General features: G+C 44.0%; 2 protein-coding genes across 16 annotated transcripts in view; one reads left to right on the forward strand and one right to left on the reverse strand.

Annotated features, from left to right (window-relative positions):
• The window catches only part of LOC132658501 (uncharacterized), a 37,601-nt gene extending 24,806 nt beyond the window's left edge, over positions 1-12,795 (forward strand). The window contains exon 3 of the mRNA XM_060405429.1: positions 6,710-12,795. The gene's annotated coding sequence lies outside the window, so the exon portion shown is untranslated. The remainder of the gene's footprint in view (positions 1-6,709) is intronic.
• DLGAP1 (DLG associated protein 1) overlaps positions 1-12,938 on the reverse strand; it is a 791,650-nt gene that overhangs the window by 13,058 nt on the left and 765,654 nt on the right. The gene's annotated exons all lie outside the window — the stretch shown is intronic.

Here is a 12,938-nt window from a genome sequence, read left to right on the forward strand (position 1 = left end):
GGACTTGGGAAGTCACCAGTGACACCATGAGGCTAAGGTGCAGAGGCCACCTCCCTAGGGAGAGCTGGGGTCCCCCTTGAGAGCATCTGGCACAGTTCTTCAGGCCTAAGTGTTGGGTTTTTTTCAGTCTATCTGCTTTTAGAATCTTTTGGAATAGTTGCATTTTCCTCTTTAATTGATCCATCATGTCTGTGAGGCCTTCCTCCCTTTTCTTTTTTAATTTAAAAAATTTATTGGAGTAAAGTTGCTTTAGAATATTGTGTTAGTTTCTGTACAGCAAAGTGAATCAGCCATACATATACACATATCCCCCTTTTTAGATTTCCTTCCCATTTCAGGTCACCAAAGAGCATTGAGTAGAGTTCCCTGTGCTATGCAATAGGTTCTCATCAGTTACCTATTTTATGCATAATGTCACCTCCCTCCATCTCTCAACACCCCAAAGCAGAAAGGACACGGGGAAGCAGGGTACCACAGAAGCTAAAGGGTCAGGCCCTGAGCTGGCTGAGGGTCCTCTCTGGAAAACTTAGCATCCATTGCTCTGGACAGGTCACCTAATCTCTGTTTTCTTGTATGTAAAATGGATCGAACCCAGGTCTCCTGTATTGCAGGTGGGTTCTTTACTGTCTGAGCCACCAAGGAAGCCCCATTTTTTTTTTTTTCACTCTATGTGGTGGCAGTGAACTTTGCAGGGACTGGGCTGGCAGTCAACGCCAAGGCCAAAACAGCCCCAGAGGAGGCTGCAAAGATATGTGGAGTTTCCATAAAAGCTGGTGCAGAGACAGTCCATGGGGAGTCTGGGAACTCATTCACTTAGAGATACTGGGACTGGAAGCAGTCAAACACCCAGTGCTTCCTGACTATGCCAGCTCCCCCATCAGCATGTTAGAACTCAGAAACAGAGCAGAGGACTTCCTTGGTGGTGCAGTGGATAAAATCCACCTGCCAAAGAAGGGGACATAGGTTCCATCTCTGGTCTGGGAAAATTCCACATGCTGCAGAGCAGCTAGGCTTATGTGCGCCACACTGCTGAGCCCATGTGCTGCAACTACTGAAGCCCACACACCCTAGAACCTATGCTCCACAACAAGAGAAGCCACAGCAACGAGAAGTCCAACCACCACAATGAAGAGTAGCCCCTGCTCGCCACAACCAGAGAAAACACGCACAGAGCAACAGAGATCCAGCACAGCCAAAAATAAATACATAAATAATTAAATGGAACTCACTTAAAAAAAGAGAGAGAGCAGAACAGACATATTTTTAATATCTTCAACCTGGACACTACCTATCAATTCAAAGGAGACCATCTGGCTGTCCCACCAGTGGTGAAGGTTCTACAGCGGTCAGACTAGGTGAACACCTCCCAGACCCAGCTGCCTACACCTGATTCACCTGGTCTGCTTCCTTGCCTGTCTAACTTCCTCTGTGTAACATAGCAGAAAAAGCACAGGCACTGGAATCTGAAATGCCATTTATCAGCTACATATCCTGGGAGAATTTATTGTACTTAGACTCTGCCCTCTTTATCTGCTGAGTGATCATAATAATATCTTCCTAGGATTGTAGACTGTAGATATGATGAAATCGTGTATGAAAATCCTTAGGCTGTAGCAGGAATTATAACTCCTATATCCTTTTGACATTCTTGGTCATTTACCGGGGAAACAAAAGGTGATATATTTCCAAACGGGATTATTTCTCCTGCGAATCTTCACACTCCAAACTCTCTTCCCAACAGTGTGGCCTGATAGAATGTCCTCTTTTTTGGTGGCTGCCATGCAGGCAGACCTAGACAAGTGTCAAGGAGTGGGCGAACCATGTCTTTAATCATGTCTCTGTGTATATAAGGAATCCATAACAATTCTCCAGGGCCCCAGATTTTCATCCCTATCTGTAGAGTCTGGCATAGCTCCCCACCTATCAGAGCTAGAACAGTGGTTAACTGACTGACAGAGATACAGAGGAGACAGAATCTTAACCAAGGACTCCTAGACCACTCTGTTGGAGACTGTGCAGAAAAGAAACTTGCAAAATCAAAGATCAGATTCTCCTCGGGGGCCACAGTTGCTCCAGGCAAACAAGGACCATCTTCAGGTACAGAGCAGACCAGATACATTCTGCTGGCCTGCAGAGTGCAGGGCCCTCCCTTCTCGCGGAACAGTGTTTCGCCACATGGTTTAGAGCCATTCAAATCCGTGGGATCCAAACTCAGTGTGTCTCTTGCTGTTGATCATTAGTCCTTGGAGATGGTCTTGGTCCACTCCCTCCCTGACCCTCCTTTTCTGACTCTCATTCACTGGCAACTGAATCCCTGCTCCCTGGTCTTCAGCAAAAACCTTGTCTCCTATGAGATGAAGAAAATGGAAGGAATCAGGCATGAATATTCTCAGTGTTCTGCCTCTCCTGACACTTGCCCACCCCCATGGTCCCCTAAAGCTCTAAAGAGGGGAGGTTTTGCACGAAGGATGAGCAGTGGTGAGGTCAGCATCAGAGATGTCAGGTGCCCGAAGTACTGCCATTCATTCCTGATGGAATCAGCTCAAGACTGACAACCACCCCTGTGCTAAACAGCTGTCCACATCCACCCCTCCCATCTCCCTGTATCCTGGTCCCACTCCCTCATGGTTGCTCTTCCATCTCAGCCCCTCTTGAGAGCTTTACCTGAGAGACCTGGGAGCTGCCTCAAGTCTCTCCCATCCTAAGGGAAAAGTCCTCCCCCATCTCGTAATCCCCTCTAGCTAACATAAAATCCCTCTCCTCCCCTGTTATGGGCTGACTTCTATCCTCCCCAAAGTCATCTGTTCAAATCCCAACCTCCAGAACCTCTGATCGGGACTGTATTTGGAGATGGCCTTCAAACCTGTACTTAAGTTAAAGCAAGGTCATTAAGGTGAGCCCTCATCTAATATAACTGGTGTTCTTATTAGACAGTAGAGTTAGGACGTAGATACACACAGAGGGAAGACCAAACCAATGGGAGAGGCCTCGGGAGAAACTGGCATCTTGATCTCAGCCTTCTAGCCTACAAAACTACGACAAAAAAAATTTCTGTTGGTCAGACCACCAGGTGGTACTTGGTCACGACAGCCAGAGCATGTGAATACATCCTGGTAGATGCTGGAGTCTTCAAAGGGCAGACTCCTTTGCTCTCTGCATCCTCAGCTCCCAGTGGTCCTGCCTCCCTTCAGTCTGGCTCTCCCTGCCCTCCTCCCACTTCTGGTCCTCTGTGTTTGGCACAAGGGAATCTCAGCCCCCTGGGTACACACAGGGCTCTCTGGTCCTGGCCTGGCTTCCCTCTTCCCTCTACCTCTGGAATGTTGAACACAACACTCGGTCCTGAGTCTACTTCCCTTGACTCCTGTGAGAGATCTCATCCATGCTCCTGGGTTCAGCTATTCTGTAAAAGAGGTTTATTTTGCTCAAATTTGTAACTGGGGTTATACCAGCCCCTGGTGTAGCATGTCTGAGCAGTTGCTAGACACCTCTTTGGATCTGTGTCCCCAAATCCACATCCCCTTCAGGAGACGTTAGTTGCTTACAGTTAGGGCTAAAGACTCCATCACCCCTCCTCGCCAGTTTGGAGGTTTGGCTTTGTTGAGGGAGCCAGAGGGTGTTCTTATTTCATACAGTTCTCATGCTTAAAACTGTTCTGTGTCCCTCTATCGTCCCTGAGATAAGTGAGAAACTCCTTTTAATGGGCCACCTGTTTAACCTTACCTCTGCCCACTCCTATGATGCCTTAGGCCCACAATTTCCCAAAGCTGGTCTCTCCACAGTGCCTTTGCTCAGGCTAAACACTGAACTGAGGGTGCCTCCTGCCTTGGGCCCACATTGACCCTGCCCACTGGCCCCACCCCTTGAACCTCTCCCTGTCTTTGCACCTCAAATTCCTGTGCACAGCTCTGTCTCTGCCCTCTCCAAATTCTTTCTAGCATCATCTATTTGTCTGGCTTTCTAACCAGACCAGGAGCCCCTCAATGGCATGGACTCAGCCAACGTAACTCCTGATATCCTGTAGAAGGTGTAAGTTTCAAAGTGAACTGACTCATCTGTAAACTTTATGTTAATCTGAAAAATTAATGGTAAGATTCCAGGCCTTAAGCGTTCCACTTCTTTAAGATTTTACTGTGCCCAGCACCACTTTTTCATTACAATCTTGATTAATTAATTATCTAATACAGTCTTGGTTGGGTTATTGTTCCTCTTGTGTGCTCAGTAGCTTCAGTCATGTCTGACTCTTTGCAACCCAATGGACAGTAGCCCACCAGGCTCCTCTGTCCATGGGATTTTCTAGGCAAGATTGTTCCTCATGGTTTTCTGTTTATAATACTAGTTGTGCTGACTCTGGCTGGAAGAGCCAGGCCATTTGGGATAAAGTGGAACATGCCTCTGGATGAATTAAACCTCCTTATCGTAAACTTTTGACTTCTTTTTACTCACTTGGCCTCCCTCCACCATGGTTTAGACTTTAGGAGTGAGGAGGAAAAAGGAAGTTTTAAAAGAGTGGATCCACCCACGTAGATGGGTGGATTTGTCAAACCAAAATCTGTGTGATTTCAAGTCAGATTACCCATGCAGAGATGTTTTTATTTACAAGGTGTCCTCATGGAAAAGAATTTTGCCAACCAACTGCCCAGCTGTTTCTCAAATACATTTGTGATCCAGAGCTGCTGTCAATAAAAGGTCTACACAGAAAACATGAATCTGTTTCATTCCTGGCTGACAACAGCTGCTCTGAATGTAACAAGAGCACTTTTTTTTTCTTAAAGGAGCCAACACTTAAATGAATAAAGAATGATGAATTAATTAAAGGTTAATGAACAAAGAATAGAATTCTCAAGTAAAAATTATCTCGTGGACTAAAACCAGAGCTTCCATGGGGCTAAGCCCTGGGGGAAATATTATTTTGTAAAGAGCAAGTTTTCAAACACTCAGCTAATTTTATTTTTCCCCGACTCTTACTTCAGGAGTCCTACTTGTAAAAGATGCTTATGTTCCCATCCATGTCTCCACTGACATCAGCCATGAACTAGTAACAGCATCCACATCACATAGACAGATACAGTTTTTGAGCCTTTGAAACTGGAATGAGATGAAATGAGTCAACATTTCCCTTGGGAATATGAAAGGACTAAAAACTGCATTTGAAGTCCATTCCAATGATCTTCCACAGAAATAGTTATGGTTGGAGAAAGCAATGGGGAATTGTGGTCATGGTCCTGGTTCCCTCTGCCCATCTCTACCTCTCCCTGCCTTCATGCCTCTGAGCCTCTCAGCCTCGGATCACTCCCAGTAAAACACACCTGCAAAAGGATGCCCAGACCAGCACCAACACCTTCCTCTCTGTGCCCAGCACTGTGCAGAGCAAAATGCACCCAGCATTCTGGAAGGTTAAACATAAGACACATCACACCCAGTTTTCTTTTTATTACTGCCACTTCCTTTGTGGTCACTAATTTCAGGTTGGTTAGACCTTAAAAAACATGTAAGCCTGTGTGTGTATGTGCATGTGTGTGTGTGTGTTGGGGCATGGAGGTGGGGAGGGACCTTTTGAAGGTCAATTCAAAGGAAAGATGAGACTAGAACCGGAAGGAGCTAGGATGCACCCACCTTACCCACTTAGAAGCACTCAAGGCTTAAGGCAGCTGAGCTGCAGAAATCACAGCTTGCTCCTGTGCCTGCCACCCACCAGTCCTCAGGCTGAAGAGAGGCCACAGGAACCCTGGGCAGAGCAAGCTTGGGATGGCACCCGTCAACGGTTGAGGCGATGACTGTGCACAGCTTCCCCACTGTAACTCAACCTAAAACCTGGCAAACCCCATTTCAGGTTTCATTACCGGCTGGACGTTCGCTGCCAAGGCTCCCAGGCCTTCTAGGGGACTCAAGGTAAAGTTTCAGTAATGGGGGATGCTATTACCAGGCAAAAGAAAGTGTTACTAATCTGTCTCCCTCCCACACATGCTTTGGGTTTATCCCTTCCTTTCAGATAAAGCCTGAAAATTCCACATAGAAGTTGTCCATAGTTCAGGAGGCAAAGCTAGATTTCCAAGCACAATCAACCAGTATATTTCATCCTGGAGCCACTGAAACTCGAGCCCATGTTTGGAGCTGGTCGTGCTGGACTGCATTCCTGGTGGGAGCCCTGCACTCCATCTGGGCTTTTCGTCCTGGTCAGATAAAACCAGACGGATCCCTGTAATATGCAGGCCCTCTCCAACAGCGTGAGGGAGCATCTCTCTGGGACAGCTGTTTCACACAAGGGCCCATTGTCTGAGACAAGCTCGGGTCGGTTTACTTCGAGAGCTGCAGGAACATTCTGTCAGCTGCTATGGCTCCCTTGCTCGCTGCAGATTTCTTTTAGTTTGTTATTGAGCCAGAAACCTACCATCGACTGTTAGGGAGGAGTTTAACCCAAGAACCAAAGTCTTCACGCTGCTTTCATTTTATCAGGAAAAAGGATAGCTCCCCACACCCGAAGAATTTATAGCTCGACTTTTGGAGAGCTGTGACTGTAAGTGTTTTCTTTCTGGACTTCCTTAAGTACATTTGTCCAGTTTTGGGGAAAGCAGTGTTTTCCAGTCCTGGAAGGCCACAAACAAGATCCCTAGGAAGCAGCATTCAGAATTAGGATGATAGCAGCATAAAATAACTGATCACTGAATAATTCCTGCAAATTGGATGACTCTTTTTTTTTTTTTTTCTTCAGGGCTTCCCTGGTGGCTCTGATGGTAAAGAGTCCTCCTGCAATTCAGGAGACCCAGGTTTGATCCCTGGGTCAGGAAGATCCCTGGAGAAGGAAACGGCTACCTGCTCCAGTATTCTTGCCTGGGAAATCCCATGGACTGTGGAGCCTGGAGCGCTACAGTTCATGGGGTCACAAAGAATTGGATGTGACTGAGCGACTATCACTTTGTTACTTCAACTCTCTTAGAGAGAAGGGTGACTGCAACCAACCCAGGCCCCAAATCTGAATCTCAGGTTCCCATTAAGCAGTTGGTTTTTTACGGGGGAAGGGAGGCTGTGCCACACAGTCTGCGGGCTCTTAGTTCCCCAGCCAGGGATCAAACACCCACCCTCTGTACTGGAAGCACAGAGTCTTAATCACTGGACCACCAGGGAGGTCCCAGAGCAGACGGGTGCTGCTCCTAACTTCTTTTTCTCCCCCATGGACATGCTGTGTTTTGAATTTAGGAAGATATTTAACTTACAGTCCTATAAGCATGATGAATAAGTATGGATGTGATGATAGCAAGTCTGACTCATATACCTTCAGCTGCTGCAGAGTATTTTTGGGGGAAGGGGGATATTTTTGTGTGTGTGTGGTGAAATATGCATAAGATCTACCATTTCAACCATTTTTAAGTGGGCCATTCAGAGACATTAAGCACATTCACCAAACATTTAAAAATATTTAAAATATGGAATAATTCTGGGGCCCCACAAGATAAATTAAGCAGGTATGATTAGAATCGTCCTTTCTCCCACCCAGTCCTGCTTCTTTCCCTACTGATGGTGAAGACCAGCTCTCCTGGGAGGGATTGCTCAAGGAGTCACCATTGTCACATACCCTGAAGAATGACCCTCCTGTCTGGGACTCAACACAAAAGGTGGTTTGACGAGCAGACACATAGATCTGTGCTTGACTCATCTATCAGAGCTCTTTTGCTGTGTACACAGATTTTTTTTTTTTTTCAAAAGCCAGTTACTTAGACATTGGCTATGCCTGCCAAACAGAACTGGCTCCCCTTCCTTACTACCCACCCCCCTTATTAAAAAAAAAAAGCAAAGGTTAAATTAGAGACTTACTAAAACAAAGGCCCTCTGCAACCCCAGGCCCACTTATCGGAACAGAAGTGAGGTTGCCAAGGAGGCAGGGGCAGATATGTATGGAGAGCTTTGGAGGAGGCACTCAGGAACACACAAAGTATTATTGTCTTGTCAGATGTTATTCATGTTGTATCTATTCCACCAGGCGCTTCTGTGCTCTGTGACCTTGGACAAGAGACTGCCAGAGAGCTGTTTTGAGGGCAAATAAAACAACACCTGTCAAAGCCTGTAGTCCACGGGCCCCGGGGACTGTGAGGACAAGATGGATATTCTTTCATGAGCTCGTATTCTTACTTTCTCCCTATTCTCTGGTCAGATCTTCACCGATTTCCATTAGCCTCATTTGAAATTGGTGACTCTGATGCGCATGTGCATGCTCCTCTGTGCTGTTTTAGAATTCTGGAATGCCAGTGGGTACAGTTTCCATTTCATACATCCCAGAGCATGAAAGACAGAGAAAGCCTTCAAGTGCTTGTGAGTAGAATCTCGTCCCAAGAGCTAGAAGGGACATGCGCGTTCACCTGGCCCAGGCAACTGACAGACACACAAGTCCTTTCCAGCCTTTGGTGCTAGGTGTTCATATCTGTTTACCAGATCCTTGTTCTGATCAGCAGGGCTCCCCACTTTGCCAGGTGCTGCCCCTTCCAGCTTTGGGCAACAATAGCAGTGAGTTACTCGAATATTTTGTAAGCTACTTAGGAAGAAAGGTTTGGCTAAAGAAAACACTTCTGTAAAACAGACTTTCCAAAGTAGTTTCAGGATTCAAATACATATTCACCAATCCCATACTATATGTCAAGAACTGGCAGAGGGTCAGGGGATATGAAGATGAATGAGACAAGAAGAATTTCTGTCCTCAGACCTCACTTTTCAGTCGAGGAGAGCGATACATTATTATCATCAAATAATGTTGGAAATACCTGGCAGACAAATGTACAGCTATTAACAGAAGCACCCAGTTCAGCCCAAGGTGGTGCATTCTGCAAAGACTTCTAGAAGGTGAGGTTCAAGCTGAAGGAGGAACCTTTTTTGTAGGCTAGATGGGCTTATATGAACAGACATTAGACATTTCTAATTTGAATCACTTTGGTACATTAAAAAAACCATACAGTAAAGGCATTTACCTCTGAACTTTGTGTTGGCTGTTGGATCAAAAGTTTTAAAATAATATTTTGAAAAATTAATAATTTGGACTTTTCACTATAGATGATTGGTTTTCCAACTGAACTTGAGAAATCTGAGGAACTTTTTGGTTGGTAGGGAGGGACATTGTTCCAAGGACTGAAGAGACAGAACTCTGAGCCCTTATCAAAAAGCTTCACTGTTCTTCCTGTTATTTTATTGGTATTGGGTGTATTTTTTTTTTAACTAGGGAAAGCGGGCTCTGACGTTGAAATATATTTCAAACTACAAAGGGAAACTCACTCCCCAGTGAAACAGGTCTCATTGCATACTTGCCATCTAAGATTACTCAGTTGACTGCTTTAAAGCAAAGCATCAAAACCACTCCCATGCTTAGTTATCTTTGCTTGTTCTGCAGCCGTGACCCTCACACCTCCCCAACCCCGTCCCCAGGCAGCAACCTTGTAAAATAGAGGTAGAGCTAAAAAAATCTCTAAAAGAAAACGTCCTTAAGATGTATGGCTTCTTAATAGTAAGACAGGCAGTACCTTCGTGTACAAACAGCAAATTATTATTAGAACAATCTTGTTATAACAAAATATTTTCATATGGAATAGGTTTATAAGTCCTGTTTATAAATCAATATTTTAGTTTATTTTTAAATAAATTAATATTTTAAATAACATCTGAAGTAAACATTCTGGAACAGTGAATGAACGAGCAGTTCCTTCATGTTCAAGATACAAATACACTTCTCTTTCATCCCAAACATAGGATGAGAGTCTGATTTTCTGGCATGATTTTCACCTTTCAAATACATATGCTTGTATCAAAATACATTGACTTGTTTTCATAACTTACACTTACCAGCTATGTAAGTATCAAGGAAGATTCTCCTAAATCTTTATACGTTGGCTATCCTCAGGCATCATTATAAAGCTGGGTTGAGAGAAATAGATCTAATCTCAGATGGGAAGAAAAGATAAGATGAAAAGAAAATACCACATGAACAGCTTCCCAGGTCATACTGGAAGTTAACTGGGGGAAGCTAGAACAAGTCTGAATCAATGCAATGAATGGCCTGAAATCTGCAAAACAGCTTGCCCTGTTAAGCAGGGCACCCGAGGCCATTGCTCCTTAGATGTGGGCAAGTTTACCACATCCCAGTAAAGTTTACTAGGCTTTGGGTTTGCTCATAAAGGGAAAGGAGAATAAGAAAATGCAACTGCTAAGACTTTCTTGGCTTCCCAGTGGCTCAGTTGGTAAAGAACCTGCCTAATAGTGTAGGAGATGTAGGAGGCATGGGTTCAATCTCTGGATTGGGAAGTTCCCTTGGAGGAGGAAATGGCAACCCACTACAGTATTCTTGCCAGGAGAATCCCATGGACAGAGGAGCCTGGCAGGCTACAATCCAAAGGGTTGAAAAGAGTCAGACATGACTGAGCATGCATGCATATATATACACATAGAAGACTTTCTTATTGAAACCTGCCCCCACCCACCGCTATTAGGTGTTGCTTCATAACCCTGTCACCAGGGCACAGAGCATGCTCTTTGTGGATCCACACCCAGGTGAGCATGCAGTGGCATGGACCGTTGGGGCAAGTGTCAAGGAGGTTTGCTTTTCCACTGCTAAGTTGTTTGCACTCATCATGAAAGAACAAAAGGAACATTACAGAAACATATTGATGGGTTTTCTAACCTGCTCTGAAAGGGAACAAATAAGCTAGTCAGTGGGTGGATAGGGGTCTGGAAGAGGAAAGAGCAAAGAAGAGCTGAGAGCAAGATCCAGAGCAGAAATCCTGCAACCTGTGAACTGTTATTTTCCAGTCTCCATTCTCATAAAAATACTTCCCTTATGGAAACCTCACTGCTCCCTGACACAGTTAGCTTGGTTTACTTAGTAAGTTAACTGAACATGATTTACAGAAAGCTCTAGATCTCATTATTAAAAAATTATTGTTTTTGTTAGGGATAATACATGATTGGTTATTAAAAAAAAAAGAAGTCCTTATCAGAGATGCACAGCAAAGTGATGAGATGTCTTGGATTTTCCTTAAGATCCTCTGGCAAAAATGATGACAACGTGGGAGAAGTTGAGACTGGCCACTCATTGAACTGGGTGATAGGTAGATGAGGGATTTATTATAATAAATGCTCTACTTTTGTACATGTTCTAAGATTTTTGTGATAAAAAGTTAAATGATGACTTAAAAGACAAATCTACAAAGCCATATCAAGCTTCTGCACAACAAAGGAAAATATAAGCAAGGTGAAAAGACAGCCTTCTGAATGGGAGAAAATAATAGCAAAGGAAACAACTGACAAACAACTAATCTCAAAAATAGACAAGCAACTTATGCAGCTCAATTCCAGAAAAATAAATGACCCAATCAAAAAATGGGCCAAAGAACTAAATAGACATTTCTCCAAAGAAGACATACGGATGGCTAACAAACACATGAAAAGATGCTCAACATCACTCATTATTAGAGAAATGCAAATCAAAACCACAATGAGGTACCACTTCACACCAGTCAGAATGTCTGTGATCCAAAAATCTGCAAGCAATAAATGCTGGAGAGGGTGTGGAGAAAAGGGAACCCTCCTACACTGTTGGTGGGAATGCAAACTAGTACAACCACTATGGAAAACAGTGTGGAGATTCCTTAAAAAATTGCAAATAGAACTACCTTATGACCCAGCAATCCCACTGCTGGGCATACACACTGAGGAAACCAGAATAGAAAGAGACACATGTACCCCAATGTTCATCGCAGCACTGTTTATAAAAGCCAGGACATGGAAACAACCTAGATGTCCATCAGCAGATGAATGGATAAGAAAGCTGTGGTACATATACACAATGGAGTATTACTCAGCCATTAAAAAGGATGCATTTGAATCAGTTCTGATGAGATGGATGAAACTGGAGCCGATTATACAGAGTGAAGTAAGCCAGAAAGAAAAACACCAATACAGTATTCTAACACATATATATGGAATTTAGAATGGTAATGATAACCCTGTATGCGAGACAGCAAAAGAGACACAGATGTTTAGAACAGACTTTTGGACTCTGTGGGAGAGGGAGAGGGTGGGATGATTTGGGAGAATGGCATTGAAACATGTATACTATCATGTAAGAATAGAATCGCCAGTCTATGTCCGATGCAGGATACAACATGCTTGGGGCTGGTGCAGGGGGATGACCCAGAGGGATGTTGTGGGGAGGGAGGTGGGAGGGGGTTCATATTTGGGAACGCATGTACACCCGTGGTGGATTCATGTCAATGTATGGCAAAACCAATACAGTATTGTAAAGTAAAATAAAGTTAAAAAAAAAAAAAAAAAGCCATATCATGACAATACTCTTCCAGGTGGTTCCCACCCCAAAATGAAGGCAGGCTAAGATGCCTACCACTGATTTTCCCTGATTCAAATATATTACAGTAGGAAGAGCCACTGTTCATTCAATAATCGTTTTTCACAGGGAAATAAACATACAGCATTGATATACACACTGATTATAAACTATTTTCCAAAAATTTCACAGTTTTTGGAAATGTACAAGACATGTCTCAGTACTGCGGACATCTGTTAACTTCTTTGTTGACTGTTAACAAGGATTGTTGTTAAAACGCCAAGTGTGAAAAGAATGGTGTGTGGGGCCTCCATTATTTATTTAACTTATCCATCCTTTATTTTATCATTTATTTAATCTATTAAAATGTATTACTTGTTTTAGCGGCTGAAGATTTGCCTAAATCTAAGAAGGAAAGCGCGGGCTAAGCAGTGCTAAGAATGTCAATAAGCGTGGCGTCTACCAGCCTAGACACGACCAGCCTCGTTTTAATCTTGTATGTTAGTGAAAGTAGTACATTTGGAAGATTATAAACACCCAAGGGATGCCTAGCTGGGGATCTTTAAACTAGTTAGAATTACTGTTCCTTCCCTGAGGAGCAACACCAATGGGGGAGCGTCTT

Source organism: Ovis aries, chromosome 23, assembly GCF_016772045.2.
Source record: "Ovis aries strain OAR_USU_Benz2616 breed Rambouillet chromosome 23, ARS-UI_Ramb_v3.0, whole genome shotgun sequence".
NCBI classification, from domain to species: Eukaryota; Metazoa; Chordata; class Mammalia; order Artiodactyla; family Bovidae; genus Ovis; species Ovis aries.